We start from the raw sequence: 17,440 nt of genomic DNA, 5'->3' as shown, positions 1-17,440 counted from the left end.
CAGCATCCTGGAAATCTTCAGGTCCCCTCCAGCCACCTCCTCCCCAAGCATGGGGACTGGCTGCAGTGTCTGGCTCTCAGGACAGGCAGGTGGGTATCCTGGGGAAAGGGAAGCGGGGTGGGTATCCATGCAGTGAAAGCCCTGGATGCTTGCCAAAGGAGACTCACAAGTATTGACATTTAACTCCCTGCCTGCTCTGCAGACAGGGAAATGCAGCCCCAGTACACTGGAGCTGTACAAGGCTGACATTTCCAAGAGCCCTGGACACCTCTTGCTCAAATTATTGTCTTATCCCTGGCTGCGAACACCGTGCCGAGCACTCGCAGCGTGCATCCCGTGGGAAACCCAAAACTTTGCATTAGCATCACTGACTATGCCTATGGGAAAGATGCGCAAAGCCCGTGCTCGCAGGCAGGAGAGCTGGGACAGCCCAGCCGGGGTGGCCCCTTCCCACAGCCACCAGCCTGGCAGCTTCCCGCAGTCCTGCCAGTGCCAGCAGCCAGATCCCAGCCCTGCCACCAGCCTGGGAATACTGAGTACAGCAGTGGGAAGAACAGGCATTGATGTCTTCTCTAGCAGAACTGCACCAAAACTGGCACACACCCATCGACAGCAATTTCCACGGGTGCATTTAACCTTCATGTCACACAAGTGATGGGCACTGACCATGCAACCGCAGTGCAGGCAGGAGGCAGGAGCTTTCCTCTGACTTTGAGTAGTGCCTGAGCATTTTTGGAGGAGATCGCAGCAACCCGGTCCTGGTGCAGGCTGTGCACACGTTTGCACACACGTAACCCCCATGGGAGCAGCAGGACCCCAGGAGGGGATGGGGACACACGCGGGTGGCAGCAGGCCCAGGGCACAAAGCTTTCTGTACCAGTTTTCCTATTGCTTTTTCAAGGACTCCAAGTTTAAACAAAGTTTCTCTGGGCTTTCTCCTGGAGCTCTACTGTTTCTCCATCGCTACAGCACCATTTCGAGTCCTTTCATGTGCAGGAGGCCCCAGGGCAGCTGGTTTTACTGAGCAGATTTCTCACCTTATCATTTACTCCCATGGTTCATTTTCTTCAGCTCATTTTATGCATTTCAGCTCGAAACACAAGATTTAACTAAACCTGTCAGTGCCAGGATCCGACCCAGCAGGTTCACCCCAGCCTGGGACTCTCACTGGGGGCCATTTCCCCAGGAAGGAGCTGGCCACAGCCCTGCACGGGCTGCAAAACCAGGGCTGAGCCATCCCTGGAGGCATTTCCTATCTTCCAGAGGTGCTGGGCATGATGTAGTGGTTGAAATGGTCTTTGCCTTTGGGATGTCTGACTTCTTTTCACAACTGCCTCTGCCGCTGGCTGCTCTGCACCTGATGGACAGGATCCCATCAAGGCTGATGCCCCAGCCGCTGACCTCTCCAGCCTCCCCCTGCTTGGGAGGTGTTTCTTTCCTCTCCGAAATGAAATCATTTAGAAAGCCAAACTTTTAAAGGAGAGCTATAAAGCTTGACTCAACCCTCTTATTTCTTCAGAAAAAAATAATATATTGAAATATAAATGTGCCCAACATCTCAGAGTTTGCTTGCTCTTGCCCTACCTGTGCTGGTGGAGCTGCTGCTGCCCGGAGCATGCTGTAGCTCCCAGGCAGCTCCGTTGGGGCCCAGGAGACAGCACCGGCCCCAGCTCCAGTGGGACCTTCCCCCGTGGGAGCCCCTGCACCCCACCACCCTCAGGGCTGGGACTGTGCTCTCCAGCCCCAGTCCCAGCCAAGTTGCCCAACGTGAAGCTGTGGCTGAATTTCTCCGTCCATAAAACACAGCGGCCATCCCTGACCCTCCCATCCACTGCAGAGTCCCAAGGTCTACAGAGAGAGGACGTGTCCCAGAAAGGATCAGGTTTTAGCCACATGTGTGCAAGGTGAGCTGCTAAACACGAGGCCAGCAGAAGCCTTGCTCATATTTTTAAACAATGAAGGTGTAGAATTTTGGTAGAAAACTCCAACTAGTTTAAAGCCTTTTTTTCAAATGAACAGCTCAAAGCATGTTAAAAAGCAGAAGGAAAGAAACTGGCGCCCTTTTACATCTATGTAAAGTCTTCAGCAATGTTGTTTAAGTGCAGCATGAGTCTCCTCACGCTCTGCAGGTGGGGGCCTGTGCCCGGCAGCAAGATTTTCTTAAGCCACATCTGCTGGTTTGTACAGCTGGGGAACGCAGGCTTGTAAGGTCTGGCATGTCTGATTGATTGCTTCATATGGAGGAGCTGGGGCTGGGAGGCAGCTCAGGGAGAGCAATGGGGCTCAGCTGCTTGGGGGCAGAGGGACAAGCCCCTGAGAGCTGGCAGTAAATGGCTCACAGCAGGCTGGGTGGCTGCTGCTCTTACACCATGTCTACCCTGATGGCTGGATCCTGCACAACAGAAGAGGGGAGGCACAGAGCAAGCATGGCTTAGAGATGTGGGAGAGTATGTCTGAGGAAAATGGTACAGGTAAAACTAAACATGCGTACTGTATAATTTCTATGGGTGTATTAAGTGTGAAGGTAGGGGTGAGAGTGAGATAGGAAAGGGGAAAAGTGATCTGGAAGTGCAGTTAGTAAGGGACCAGAAAGTGAAGTGGCTCTGCTTTTTCAGGGTGGAATTTTTTTTTTCTAGAAGTGTGGAGTTTTCCTTTGAAGAAAACTTTTAAGAAAATGACTAATGTTTAAAAAAAAAAAAAATCTTTTTTGCAGAAGAAGTTCCTCAAGCATCTACCTCTCTCAGATAAGAGAAAACCCTTAATAACTGGTTTCTTAGCACTCAGGTACTCTTTTTCTGTAAACTCCGCACTGGGTTTCAGTGATGTGTTTCTTGTTGTATTTGTTGTCACTTGGTTCTTTCTGGGGTTTGGTCACTGGCTGCTGTAGCAGTGACAGACCTGACCGCTGCTCCCTTTCCTGGGCACTCCAGAGTAGCGGAGCCTCTTCCTCCTCCTGGGGTTCATGGTGCTTGAAACAAGATGTATCCTGATTGGGAACAGGGCAGAAATGTGCCCTGGGCTGGGATGACAGGGCCACAGCTCTGCTCAAGCAAAGTTGTGCCTGGGAGCTGAGAAGTTGCAGAAACCCCCATGTTTCACCATCACCTCCTTGTTCAGTTCTGATAAACTAGAAAAATCCTATCGGGGCAGCTTTTCTGCTGCTGCTGGGGGCCCAGGGTACCGCTGCTGCGGGGTCACTCTGGGCTGTGTAACACGTTTCCTCCCTTAAGCTGCTCCGGAGCAGCAAGTGCCATGTCCCATTTACCAGCCTGGAGTAATTGCCATTTCTTTGACTGCCTTAGGGTGGCAAAGCTCTCGCAGGCCGCTGGGAAATGCGGTGGAGGGGAAGTCTGGGGCTGGGCTGGGCTGAGTGCTGCGGGCTCCGGGAGAGCCAGGCTGGAAGCTGCGGAGCAGAGCGGGAAGGCTCTTTGGGCTGTTCCCCATGTGAAGTCGAACGAGGGCTGAGCGAGGCTTTTGCCGTGTTTGTGTGCAATTTATGTACATAAATCTTCTATAAAGCAGTGGGTCTGTTTCCCTCCTCTCTGTTACTAGTGTCAATAAAAGGAGATTTCTCTCTGCTGCTTTTGAAAGAATTTCCAGCTCTTATATGATGGCAAAATTTTTCTGTCCCCTTGATTGTGGCTGTAAGGGTGATGGGGGTTGTGAGGAAAAGGAAAAGCCATGGGGGGGTGGGGAGGGTGGAAACAGAGGGGAAAAAACCAACAGCAGCAGTGAAGAAGCACTGCAGCTATCGGTGTAAAGCAGGACCTCGGCAGGGCTGAGCCCACCCTGGGATGGGGAATGCTCCTGTGCCCCTGGCTGGGTAGCTCTGACTGTGGTGGAGAGGAGGAGGCTGATGGGGAACGGTGCCCTGATAAGTCCTGAAGTGGCTTTCTGGGTGAGACGGTGGAAGGTGCTGTAAATCTGTGGCATTGTAAACCTGCGAGCAAGGAGCTGCTGTTTGGCTCCTGACTCTCGTAAAGTGAATGCGGCTGACTTGGAGTATCACTTACTGAGTTTAAACACTGCCAGGCTTGCAACAGGCACTGCGGCAAGCTAGTTCAGAGTCTCTCCTTTTTATGGCTTGCACAAGCATTGGAGGTGCATATTCCTCCTCTTCTGGTCTCTGCCAGGGAAGAGGCTCTGGTTTTCCTCTGGCTCCATCTCCCCCACATGAACAGCCCCCGCCTTGGGCATGCCCACAGCCATGAGGAAAAGCCTTCGTGTGCTCAGCCTCCCCTGCCGCTGCTCTTGCTTCTCCAGCAGCATCTGCCCGTGCTGTCACTTGTTCCTCTGGGACACTGTCACCTCCAAATCCTGCTTGCTTCCTTCCTTCCCACCCACACAGATTTCTTGAGGCCCAAGTATCCAGTGATGGGAATAACCTGGATTTGAGAGAGTTCTGGGGAGAGACTTGAGTTCCAGAGACTTGAGTTCCAGAAACTGCTGAGCATCTGGCAAAGCCTGGCACAACTGAAATGCACTTTTCACTTGGGTTAAGCTTGGGGAGAACTGGTATGTGAACGATGTCAAACGTGGGGGCACCTGCCTGACTCCTAAATGATTTATTAATGCTGCAAATATTCTCAGCTGGTCTTTTTATTTGGATTTCTTTTTTGTGGCATAAATCTGTTACCTGAAGCCCCAAAGCTGCTCTCACCACCTTGTGCTTTGGTCAACACAACCTGTCTTCCCACTTGGAAGTGGCTGGGAAGAGCAGCAGCTCCTCTCCAGCAGGGCGGTGAGCACCCATGGGGTCATGTTTTCTGCCTTATGTTGCCGAAGGAGCCCACTCAGCTGGGTCTGTTGTGTGTGCCTCTCTCCCCTTGGTGCAATGGTTTGAGAAGAGACAATTTCTTGTGCTCGATGGGGATTTGGTGTCGGGACTAACACCAAATAACCAGGCTACCTCTGAGCAGAGCGGAGGTGTGCAGGGAGTCATTCCCTGTCCCCAAGGCACAGGAACCGTGGGGTGGTCTCAGGGGCATCACCTGATGAACTTCAGCCCTGTGGCGTTTGGGAAGGCACAAAACCTCCACTCAAAGTGTCTGTGAGTGCCCAGCTGTAACCCAGTCCCAGTTCCATCGCTGGGACAGGCTGTCCCTTCCCCTCCCTCCATAACACTGCCCATCCTGCCTTCTGGTCGTCCCTTCGGTATGTGTTGGCTAATGGCACAATACCAATGTTAGGGTGCAACGATGCCTCTCCTCGTGGTTACTCAGTGTAAGCTCTTTCCAAGTGTTTCACTTGTTGTCCAGCTGGGAACAAGGCTGCTGAGACTGAGCCAGGTCCCTCGGAGCTCACAGGCTCAGGTGGCCCCAGGAAACCTGCAAGTTGGCTGGTCTGGTGTATCCAGACACCCCATGTTTGCTAGTGAGTGATTTAAGAGGGACAAGGGGAAAATGACTGTCAATGGCTAATAATTGGGCAAACTGCAGGGTTTTTGGTGTTGGAGATCTCAATTTACCAACACAGCACTACCTAAGGAGGCCAACGCTCGTGCTTGTGTTCAGCTCCCGGTATGGGGCTAATCACTTTGACTGTGGTGTGTGATAACTTCATTGCTCCCTCTATAAAACAGCATTTCATGTTAGATGCTCCTCTAAAGCATCGTCAGGGCTCCAGCAAGCCTCCTGCTTGTTATTTTGATACACAATGGAAATATTCTTGCTTTTTAGTTGGCTGCAGTCAGTCATATGAGTTTATGGCCCATTCGAGAAGGTGACTGCCTTCTCTGAGCTCTCCTCTTTAACCTCTCTTCAATCTCTCTGCTGATGGCACATTGAGCAGCCCTCTTTCCCCTGCCCACAGGCAACTGCTGCTAAAGTCATGTATCTTTTACTACAACCTTTTCAAATAAATGGTTCTATTTTAACTGTTAAATCTTCGTGGCTGTCCTTTAAGTATCATAATGAAGGAAAAGTGTTTTGTTTTGGCAAGATTATTTAAAAGGGGCAGGGGGCGAACACAAGAAATTATCTTAATTTCTCTGGTTATCGTGGACGGTGGGTTGTTTTGGGGGTTTTTTGCTAGTTTCTACAAATAAAACATTTTATCTATCAAATTCCCTGTTGATACAATGCAGTGCCTTTCTCCCTCTAAGGGACTGCTTGCCTCTCTTGGCACCAAAGGGGTCTTTTCTACCTTTAAAGTCTTTGCAGCAGCCCCTGTGATGTTCTTGAAGCAAATATCAGAGCAAAACAGACAGGCAGGACATAGCTAAGTTTGAAAATAGTTTTATATGTTCTGAAATATCTGTCCTTAGGCATGTCTCTGGAGCAGGTGGTGTGATGAATTTCAAATCAGATCTCCACAGGCCTCTTATTTTCCAAATAGGTTTTTTTTGAAGGCTAAGGAAATACTATATCTTTTTTTTTTTTAATAGGAAAAGCTTGTCAGAGGGATACAATAGCTTTTCCACATCTAGTATCTGTGTGTAGAGCAAAGGATGTGAAAGACAGATGTCAGGAGATCTGATTATTTAGTCAAGATCTTATCCTCCCACAGTACCTAAGATGTTCCTGATCCCACAAGAAATATATAAAGATCAGTGAAACATCATAGGCACCAGCAAATACTGATTTGCATTAATCATATTCTGATTTTTACTTCTTGGGTGTTTTCCCTCCTCCTTTCCCTAAGTTAAGCATAGCTTCGTCTAGACTTGGCTGGTGGTCTCGGTGAAGCGTGGGCCCTTTTGGAGTCACCTGAGTCCCGTGGGCCAGCAAACCTCATGGGAAGGGGGCCCTTGGCTGATTGCTGCAATGTTGTATATGTCACGCTTCTTTCAGCAGCTCTTTCCTCCCCCCCCCCTTCTCCTGTTTCTATTGCCACCCATCTCTACCTGTCCCTTAACTCTAGCTGCCCTTAGTGCAAGAGAGACAAGAGGGTTCCTGGCTGGTGACCTTGCTGCCATGCAGGGTCATGGCAGGGTTGGCTCATCCCAAACATCCTGCCCTGCCCCGTTACCCTGAGCGGGTCCCCCCCAGGGGCAAGGCTGGGCACATCCCCGCCCCAGTCCCACCAGCTCTGTGCCTGCTGCCCTCTGAGCATCGTTCCAGGAGGGACAGGACAAAGCCCGATCACTGCCATTGTCTGAGTGACTACAAAGTGCCACTAATTGAAGGAGCCACAAATGCACGCAAACTCCTGTGCTGAACTAGCGTTCTTGCACAAATTAAATTACGAGTAGGAATAAGCCTAATTGTACCAGACAGCAATTAGTATGGCTTTACCGTCAGGAGACAGCCGGCTCGTGCTGCGCAGGGAAAGTTGCTTCTGTCCCCTAGGAGGGGACGTGTGTGCACTGAGAGCTCCTGGGGGATGGCTCTGGCGGGACGGGGGGGTGCATTTGGGACAATGTGCATCACTGTGAGGCAGGAGGTGGGTATTTAAGGTGCTCTGATGCAGCACACCCATCATAGAGCCCCCACACCCGTGGCCATGCACATTTCTGACTGCTCCCACGCACAGGGTGCAGCTGAGCAGAGCATGATCAGCCACTGGTGTGGATCAGGACCGGGGTATTTCTTGGAAGCCAGTGGATCTGGGACCACAGACCTTTGTTGTAGCAGCCTAATTTCTTTCCACAGGCACATTACCACATTAACTGAACATCTCATGCTCTGTCCTGTGTCTTCCTCAGGAAGCCTCTGAGAAACATGATGCTGCTGTCAGATCTGGGTGACTGGGGACCGCTGGTTGTGCACATTCTCACATGGCATCTCCAGGCCAAAGTGTCACCTGCTTGCCCACCTTCTCTGTCCCGCTCCCAAGCAATGTAGCTGTCTGTTCTCAGGACAAAACAGGGGCAATAATGAGCAGAGCTGGACAGTTTTGAGCCTCCTGTCCACTGACAGCTGTCTTCTGGCAGTTCAGATGCAATGAGTTCAGGTCTGGATCACTCAGCACTGAGGCTTTAGAAACCCCAAACTCAATTGACTGAGGATTTGCAAGAGCTAGACCCTAGTCTCATGGTTGAAGCTTTAATAACGTAGGGAATTAGTGGTAAAGTATTGGACGATTTAAAAATAATAAAACATTTCTCTAGTGAAGTTTAAAAAAAAAAAAAAGGCATTTGATTGTCCTTTGATTAAGGACAGAGAGAGGTTGTATAGAAAACATCCCTTTGGACATTCTGCTGCTATAACCATAATAAAAGTTTGGTTTATGTAACAGCTTGCAATCTATGTAATGCACTTTAGTCTGCAGTGTGGACATAGAGCTGAGCTGTGCTGTGATTGCCAGGAGCTGTGGTAATCTGTTATTCTGAGGACGCAAGGGGTAAATAAGAGCTTTTCTGTAAAGCAGGGAGACTTTTCAGTAAGAGCTTTAATAAAGCAGTGATATTTTTTGCCATATATACCTGGGCATCATCGCAAACAGGAAGATTTACTGGTAGCTTCAAGCCACAAGGTTCATGAGCAATTTATTTCCAAAGCACTGTGCTACTGCATATGTTTGTTCTTGGTAAAGGAAAACCATTCAGAGTTTTTCCTTTTTTTTATTTCTTTTTTTTTTTTTTTTCTTTTTCCTTTCCCAGGTCTGATGCTGTTCTGTCTGCTGCAGCTTCAGCTTCTAATGCAACGTGACATAACTAGCTGCTTAGGATCCAGGGAGTAGAAAGGAGTCATTAAAGTTGAATCGTGAGAAACAATTAAGTTCCCAAAGTTGCTCCACAAATTATGCTACTGTTTATTTCACATGCCTCTGACATAGAGAGGCATAATCCTTCCAGTCTGAATGGGGCTTTCATTCTTTGTCCTTCATCAGTCTGGGGGAGAGTAGAGTAAGAGAAGGATGTTCCTCCTGGGTCTTTGCCTTGTGTTTCCAGTAGTGAAGCCTTCCTTTTCAAACAGAAGCCACTTACTTTTGACCTTGACAGAAACTACCATGTGTAAGAATAGCCACAAAGGCAAAATATGAGTTTTGCCACCAAGAACAGGTTTCATAGTAAGCATTTGCCTTAGTTAACTGACACCCTCCCTGCAGGCTTCAAGCAGGGAGGACTGATCAAGTGGGTTAAACTTTCCTTTGGTTGTAGTTTTGCTGAGAAGGCTTAGAGGAGGCTGTGGAGAAAGAAGCCTTGCAAGTATTGATTTGTCTAGATTTGATGCACTGGAATAGCTTTGCTTGAAAGATGCAGGGTTTTCCCGTTAGGGCATTAACAGGGAAGCTGAGCAGCGCTGGCAGCTGTCCTCAGGTTGTGCTTAGCTCTGCGAAGGGCCACGTTAGCTTTGTGGGCAATGTATTTCCAAGAGATGAATTGTTTATAGCAAGAAAAAGCCCTGAATTTGCAACACTGGCTCCAAAATATCCTTGGGTTTTGCTGACATTTCAAAACAGGTTCCATGGTTGCCAGCTGGGCTTTGTAACCAACCGGGCCAGGGAAAACTCCTGGATATTCAATTTGGTAAGTGTTCAGCTCTGAATCCAAACATGTGGCTCAAACACATCTTAACGGTTCTTTGCTTACTGAAGAAAAAGCTGAATTTGAAAATTCAGGCTCCTAGATCCCACTATATAGGGTAAGCAGCTGGGACTGCATCTATATGAATGCAACAATGGCCTTAGGCTAATGGCTGAATTTCCTCAGCTCTGGAACCTCATGAAGATCTTAAAGGCAAGAAGATCCAGGTCAGATGAGGAGCAGAAGAAATAGAATATAAAACAAGATTAGGAAGACCATCAGGAGACTGTTCTCCATCCTTCTGCACCGAGGTGGTCAGCCATGCCTGAGCTGGTCCTGAGAGCCTCTTGGTCCGGTGGTGGGGATCCCACGGCCTTCCCAGGCAATGGGGTTAAATACTTCACTGTTCTTACAGCTTCCCATAATGTCTATCTCTCATCTTCTGTTTTAATCTCCTTTCTGCTTGCCCCATCCTCATAAATGGTTTCTTTCCTGCCTCTTCTTTTCTGATAACATTTTTTCCCTTGAAAAGATGGGTATGGTCAGTCTTAAGTCCTTTCCCATAAAACATGTGAATGCTTTTTGTTGCTCTCTGTTGAACACCAAGTCATCCCCATCTCTCTAGAAGTGAGGTTCCCAGAACTAGGTGAAGGACACCAGGATTTATCCAGAGTTCAAACTCAGAACTCTCAGCACCTTAAATAACTGTTGCCCTCCAAGAGCAGCAGCCAGGGCCAAGAAGAGAAAACTGAACTCAATGGGGAGCAGGGAACAGCACTGCAGTCAAGCCCCGTTTATTAGGGACTTCAAGGAACTGGCAGGATGTATATAAGAAGGGTTGGGCAGAGGAAGAATTTTGAGGTAAATCAGGAAGAGGAACAGCGTAGAGAGCAGAGCAAGGACCTGAGATCAGGGCAAGCATCCCCGATGCAGCATGTGCTGTTTGCAGGCGAGGGGTACCGCGGCACAGCATGCAGCTGGGGTCTGTTAACTTGTCACCCATGACTCCATGATGGAAAGCATTGCATTAGAAGCTTTACTGACCTTGCCAGCAAAATCCCCCAGATGTCTGGGCCAGGTCTCTAGAAAGGTTGCCAATCAACATGTCATATGTTGAAAGAAGATATATGGCTAGATTTAATTGACAAGATGTTCTGCCATTACTAAAGTGCCTACCTGCCTCTGTAGGGTACAGTGTACGTGTGCATATAACAGATTGCTGGCTTTTGATGTATGCCACATAATTTGCTGTCTTCCTGACTGACAGAAAGCACAAACACTTATTAAAGCATTATAAAAGCAGGTCAAAAGTTTCATGGTTTTCCTAAGCCAAAGAACAGTCTGTTCTGTTTAAATACTGTTAAAATTAGTACTTTTTTCCACTAGAAAACTCCATCAAATGCTAGTTTGTAGCTTTTAATGGGTTTTTTGCTTTTTGTTTGGCTTTTTTTGTGTGTGTGTGTGTGTTGAGTAAAGTGACTGTTCTACTTCTCATTAATTAACCTCTGGACTTCTCTTCATTGCTTAAACAAGACAGTGCATGAAAGAATGTTGATGTTATAAAAAGCAATGGGAACAAGGGTGGGAATGCTGCTAGTGAGGAGACAATTACACTTTAGTTTGCTTTAACGTGGCAGTCTGGCCCATCCTTCTGCTTGGCTCATTATTACAGGTTCTTGATTGAGGCTTTGCTGTATTGGGGAAGCTTGCAGCAAAGCTAAGCCTGGAGAACATGTGCTTCTTTTGTACTGTTCTATAATTCATGGGTGTTAATGCCTTAAACGCTGTTCCATGAGAAGTGTATGATGCAGCGGGGAGGCAGAAAAGGCCAGTGTTGTGCGATATGGTGTGCACTTGCGTCTGCTTGGTGGCAATGTGGCTGTGAGCTGAGTAATGAGATGTTGTAGACATCGCTGATGTTACTGTAGTGCCAGGAGAGTCCAGCAGTAGATCAGGATGACCTCCTGTTAGGTGCCTCACAAACTTGGAAAAAAGAGCTCTCTTACCCAGGAGAAGACACAAAACAAGGCATGACTGCAAGCAAGGGTGATGAAGGAAACCACAAAATAATATTGCTCAACTTCCTGGAGCATAGTTGTATTGGAAAAAATACACCAGGATGGGTCCTGATCTTGTAGAGTATATCATAGGCAAAGGGAGGATAGCACGGCTAACTTGGGTTTGCTTAGAAGGAAAAATCCCAAGGCAGAAGGGGCAGCATGGAAGGAAGTATGAGCGTGATTGTTTGAGAGCCTAGCAAAGGAAGAGAGAGGCTGGTTTCACAGCCAGCTGGAGGAGGGAGCTGATTTCTTGGTGCTAAATGAGTAATAAAAGACAAAGCAGGGTTGTCTGTGAAAGCCTTTGAAGTAAAGACAAGCAGTTTATGTTTGATCTGATATACAGAATTCAGCGGAGAGCCTCTCAGAGAGGAGTGCAGAGAGATGGTCAAAGCGATAGGCTTGGAAAAAGACCTCTGAAACAGCGTTTGATACAGGTACCTGTAGGAGTGTGACTGGCAGGGGGAGATAAAAGGGCTTCACAGCAGAGAATAAGAAAACTGGGGATGCTGCAGCCACATAGGAAGCCAGGGAAGGCTGCATTTTTGGAGCTGGAGCTGGCAGACGGACGTCCATGAGAAGCTGGAGATCCTTTGTGCCCGTGCGTGACTATGCAGAGAACAACACTCCTGTGCCCAAGAGCACTGCAAGCACCTCTGCAGCATCCCTCCACTCTGGAGCCCTGGCCTGCAGGAAAATACTGGTTTCCCCACTCCTAACTCTGGCTTCCCTCCTTTAATGTAAGGTATTGAAGAAATGTCAGTAGGTTGTTTTTTCAATCAGAGAACAAGGAAGGAAAAAAAGCTGTATACTCCCAAGCTATCTGTAAATGCCCTGTTCTGCTTCATTTTTACTCGTGGAAAAGAAAAATTTCTGAACTTCCCACGAGTAATACTTAACATATATGTAACTAGGTGTCTACTGCTGGTCTCGGGAAAATAATTGATTTTTTTTTTTTTTCCATTATCATTGGTCACCCATCACTCCTAAAAGTAGGCAAGCAAATAAGTAGCTTCTGGGTGATATTAATTACAAGCAAGCAAATTAAATTCCAGTAACTGATTTTCCCGTGGCTACCAAAGCTTCTAGGAGAACAGCAGGATAATATCACAAATGTCCTCATTCTCACACTTCACAGCATAAACTGATTCACCACTTGGGCTCAGCAAGAAGCCCGTGCTATGTGGCTGCCCCTTGGGAACGCCAGGCGTGCCGTCAGAGCGGCTGCTCCTGGAGAGGGGGCACCGCGTCAGCCCGGGCCCCAGCTCCGCTGCGGCACTGCAATTTCTGTCTCCCTGGTTGATAGGGCAGAAAATTATCGTTTCTCAACTTGCCAAAACATGAGCATCTGCAGTGATATAACAGGGCAGAAGAAGTTGTAGAGTATCTACTGATAAGAATTGCTGCATATTTAATGCAAAGGATATTTTCAATATAGCTGTGTAATTGGGAAATTAAATCGTCTGAATGTTGTTGTACATGCTAATTATACTAAAGATACCGAGAGGAAAAATCTTCATCTTGCACATAGCTTATATAGTTAGAAGATAATGATATTTTAAATTCATAATCACCATCTTGGTGCACAAAGGTGAAAATATTTTAAGTGCATGCATTTTGGTTGGAATGCATGTGGAAAGAAAACAAATATAGTGTAATTGTTTACAGGTTTTTTCCAAACACTGACAATAACAGGCAGATGAGGGAAATGCAAACTTGCAAATCAGCTTTGCTAGCATTTCTTGTTCTGCATAAAAGTTTTGTGCTGAAGAAGACTATAGCTGTCTTCTGTGATACCTATCTGCTGTGTTTGTCAATTTGCTTGCTCTTACTTACAGCTGATTGCAGTTATCTGTATTTTGTTGTTGTGCAAAGCAAATATTTTGGCTAAAATGTGTTGAAATGCTGTTTTAACTGAGTCATTCATTTGCAACAAATGAAGCATAAAGAATGCATTTTGGAAGCTACACTTAACAGGATTAAAATCATCACGCTATTCCTTTCTTAAATTCTACTCAGCAACTCGCCGGTGTAACGAATGGAATGAAAACTTTATTTATCCCCATGTTGTTTTTACGACGCAAGCGTGGAGTTAAACCTGTGCCATCAAGGTGGTTTTTTTATTGACTGAAAAGGAAAGAGAGAAAAAATATTCACAGTTCAGTTTGTTCTAACTAGGTTTTTCATGTTGCCTAACTCTGCTCTCTGTAGCTGTAAGGATCTGATGGCATCCATACAATCTGCCTCGTTATATTGTGCACAGCTTCCACCTTCCCAGGAAGAGATGTACTTTTATTACATTCATTTGGTTAGAGTGATGTCAGCATGATTACTCATGTGCTTAAAGTTGAATATATATCCTACAACAGTCTGAGGGTTTAGATCTTCTGATATTTCTTTGGGCCTTGATGATCAAGCAGTGTTTTGTTGGAGGAGGGAGTCTCATGCAATAAAATTAAACTGTTAAAGAATCTCTCCCTGCTGTTTGTACATGCATGGTTGTAAACTTTTTTGGTATTGTAATTTGTGACAGCTTTTGATTAACACATAGAAATCTGCAATCTTGTCTTTTATAAGTGCTTGCTAAAAATGTTTATAAATATGTTGGGAATTACTTTGAATAGCTTTAGGATATGGACAAAGCATCTACTCATCCAGCGTATATAATTATTCACGTCGCAGGTTCTTGTGGTGCAAGACTGGCTGTGAGGTGCTGTCACAACACAGATGCCTATAACTAATACCGGGGCAGATGGTGAAACAGAGCGGGTGTCGACAACTGCCGAAGTCAAAGGCTGGAAAACTTAGTAGGATTTGGCCACCTAAAAACTCTGAGGTTTCTGTGGCATTGTTTGTTTGTTTTCTTTGAAAATCTCAGCCAGATCTGCAAAACTGTTCAACTCCCACCCTGCATGTGGCTCTGCTCCAGTCCCAGTCGGAGGAAGGTGCACGGATCACAGCCCTGGACCCGAGCTCACACCAAAGCAATTGGGATGCGAGTGGGGATCCTGAGCTGCGAGCTGAGGTGCTTCATTGAGCAGGACCAAGGATGCTGCCCATCCCACCTAACTTCCACTAGCTGAAACGTTGCCCTCTGAAGCTGATCGCTCAGGGCCCTGTGTCAGCAGGGGAGAGCAACGGGTGCTCCCCTCGCCCCCGTGCACACCTCTCCTTTCGCTGAATGTAGAGGGGGCCAAGGCAGCACTTGGGCATTTGAAGTTGCAGACAAAACTGTCCTGACCACCCAGGAATTCAAAATTCCCCTGTGCAGGCAAGCAACCCTGCATCCAAGAAAGCAGGGAGTCCATCCAGCCCTCGCTAACTGAGCTCAGTGTTAAAAGCCCGTCTCCTGGGGACCTGTTCCCATCTGCCACGGAGCAACTGGTACTAAAGGAGATTCAAAATCTCGATTTGGGCAGCACTGCTTGTGAGTCCCGGCTCTCATTATAGTATCTGCAGCTACCCTAACATTATAGTCCTCCCCAACAGGGGTTGTTACCAGGAACAGATGATGCAAGACACTAATTTTTTTTTTTTTTTTTGACAGTGCTTGGGGCTATCTGACCATCTGCTCCACCAAAAGCCGATCTACCCGAATCAGGGTAAAACTCATTCCTGGTACACTGGAGGCAGGAGGCTGTGCAAAGGAGAGCTGGTGGGAAGCTGAGCTTCTGCAAGGCGCTCCTCAGTGCGAGGATGGAGCTGGCAGCTTGGGTTGAGTCTGCTGCAGTGAAAGGTTCTACGAACACCCAAAACTCTGCGATTACAGCCCGTGCCTGTATGCAATACATGTATGTGACAAACGGCTGTGGGAAAAGTATTCTCTTTCAATAGGCAAGTTTTAGTATATTTGACATTTGGTAAAAATGGGTACACTCTTACACTTAATGCCACAGGAAAGAATTTAAAAGGATTAAAGTACATTTGACATGGAGCTGCATCTTCCATTTGCCCTGCTGTCAATCTGCTTGAAACACCTGGTCTGATGGAAACCGCGAAGATTTTATCCCTGATGTGCTGCTGTGAGAGGATGACCTAGGAGGTGAAGATAAAATGGTAGCATGTGCCCTAAATCTTGACCCCTTGAAGTTAAGAGCAAAACTCTTCCAGCTGGAGTGGGCTCAGCCTTTATCTTTGGTCCAACAGCTCACAGGCTGCCCATGATGAACCTTTTTCCTTCATTGCCCTCATCTGCAAAACAGGATTAAAGGTCAGGGTGGAGTGTGCAACATCTTCCAGAAACACCAGGAAGGTAGCCGAGGTAACCTTGCTACTACAAGATCACGTGGCCAGTGCAGGAGAGGTGGCACTCTGGATGTGGTGTAGGACCAAGCCCTGGAGCTGCAGGCTGCCCAGCACAGGGACCAGGCTAGCATGCAAACTGTACCACGTAGAGGGACAGATGTCTTCTGTGCTGAGCAGTCATAAGAGCGCCCAAAACCCCTAGAAAGCATTTCCAGGTGCTGAAGTATTTGCCAGTGATAACCCCAAACCCATTTCATGTCCTTTACTGAGGTCAGTGAACTTGTGCTGGCAGTTTTCACCCTGTCAAGGCTGTCACTGCAGAAGCTGCTCACCCTGAGGGCTGCAGGCTTGTCCTAAACTCCAGGACAGAGTTTAGGACTCTGCGCTCCTCCCAGCCCTGTGCGGCTGTGCTGCCTCTGCCTTCCTCCGGAGGATCGCTTTGATCTGCCCACAGTCATGTCAACTGCCAAGAGAAATGATCCGTAATAAGAAGAGATTCTGGAGCTACTTAGTAGGAAATTACTACATGTGATGTTGCTAAGCAATGTTAGGCTGGCCTGACTGCCCGGGATAACACTTCTCCGCTGGAAAACCCGAGAAAGGTCGAGGGGTGTTACGTGGCTGCTGCTTTCTGCTCAGAGCGGTGGATTCTGGAATAGAGTAAATAATAATCCTCATCTTATTGGGGCTGGTGTGACAGTTATCAGAAGTGAGAAAGAGATCTCCCTCGAGAGCAGCAGCAGCTGCGGGATGGACAGGACGAGGCGGGGGCAGCAGGAGATGCACAAAGGAGGAGGGAGTCCTGCAAAGGGGAGAGGGATGTACAGAGACAGGGAATCACCCCCTGGGAGACAGGGGCTTTGCAGCAAGGTGGCCGTGGGCGTCTTTAGAAAGTGAAATTAAATTGTAAGGGGGAGCTGCCAGCCCCATTGCTCAGCACCTGTGCACGGGGAGCTCCTGCCCTTCGGAAACCCCCCCTCCCTGCACCTGTGGAACCAGAGGCTGGGCTTTGCTGGGCTTTCTAAGAAGCTGAACTTTGCTTTAGTGGGGAGCAAAGCTCTCGAGATAACAGCTCTTGAGCTACAACAGGTAGCTCTAGTTGGTGAGGCTCTGAGCCCTGCAATCCAGGGGTTTTCCCTCCAATTTCTCTGGTGTTGGAGCAGTAATTTCAGCCCAGCTCATGGGGACATGGGGTAGCATGAACTCGCCCGCAGGAAGCGAAGTCTCCCTGTCAATTCTCTTTAACCAGTTTCTTCTGGACAAAGACTTCTTCTTTCCTCCTCCACTGCTTTGCTCTAGTCCTATCTGATATTAAATATCTCCAGAAGCAGCTACGGTTCATTGCTGAATTAATCTATTTGTGCAGAAGGTGTCATATCAATGTCCATTACAATTTTGCCCCAGCAGCATCTAGAAGCAATTTTTCATCTCTGCCAATTCTTCATTATTTCCATTTCTTTTTTTTTTTTTTAAAGAATACATTTACAGTTTCCATTTTAAAACAACTTTAAAGATCATTTCCAAAGCTGTTGAGTATATTAATGTGCTAATAGGAAGTGGGGAATGCAGATGCTAAGTATGAAGTACATTTTCATCCTGAACTGGCAGGAGCTGGAGATGTCAGGGTGTCCCCTGCCATCTGGCCTGTCAGAGCATGTGGCAGATTCACAGCTCTCATGGGAGGGCACACTGCGGAGGCCATAGGATCCCATTATGCTGTTTATGGGGA

At 47.5% G+C, this 17,440-nt stretch overlaps 1 long non-coding RNA gene across 2 annotated transcripts; it reads left to right on the top strand.

Annotated features, from left to right (window-relative positions):
* Positions 1-2,341: 2,341 nt before the first annotated feature.
* Positions 2,342-17,180, top strand: LOC127022898 (uncharacterized). 2 transcript variants are annotated; one of them, XR_007767381.1, is made up of 3 exons: positions 2,342-2,471; positions 14,149-14,491; positions 15,014-17,180. It is a non-coding gene; the product is annotated as an uncharacterized LOC127022898 (long non-coding RNA). The 2 variants fall into 2 exon arrangements; XR_007767380.1 differs by having other exon boundaries at positions 14,149-14,893.
* The last annotated feature ends 260 nt before the right edge of the window (positions 17,181-17,440 follow it).

Source organism: Gymnogyps californianus, chromosome 16, assembly GCF_018139145.2.
Source record: "Gymnogyps californianus isolate 813 chromosome 16, ASM1813914v2, whole genome shotgun sequence".
Classification (NCBI taxonomy): Eukaryota; Metazoa; Chordata; class Aves; order Accipitriformes; family Cathartidae; genus Gymnogyps; species Gymnogyps californianus.
The sequence above is the reverse complement of the archived record's forward strand: the minus strand, read 5'-3'. Positions and strand labels throughout refer to the sequence as shown.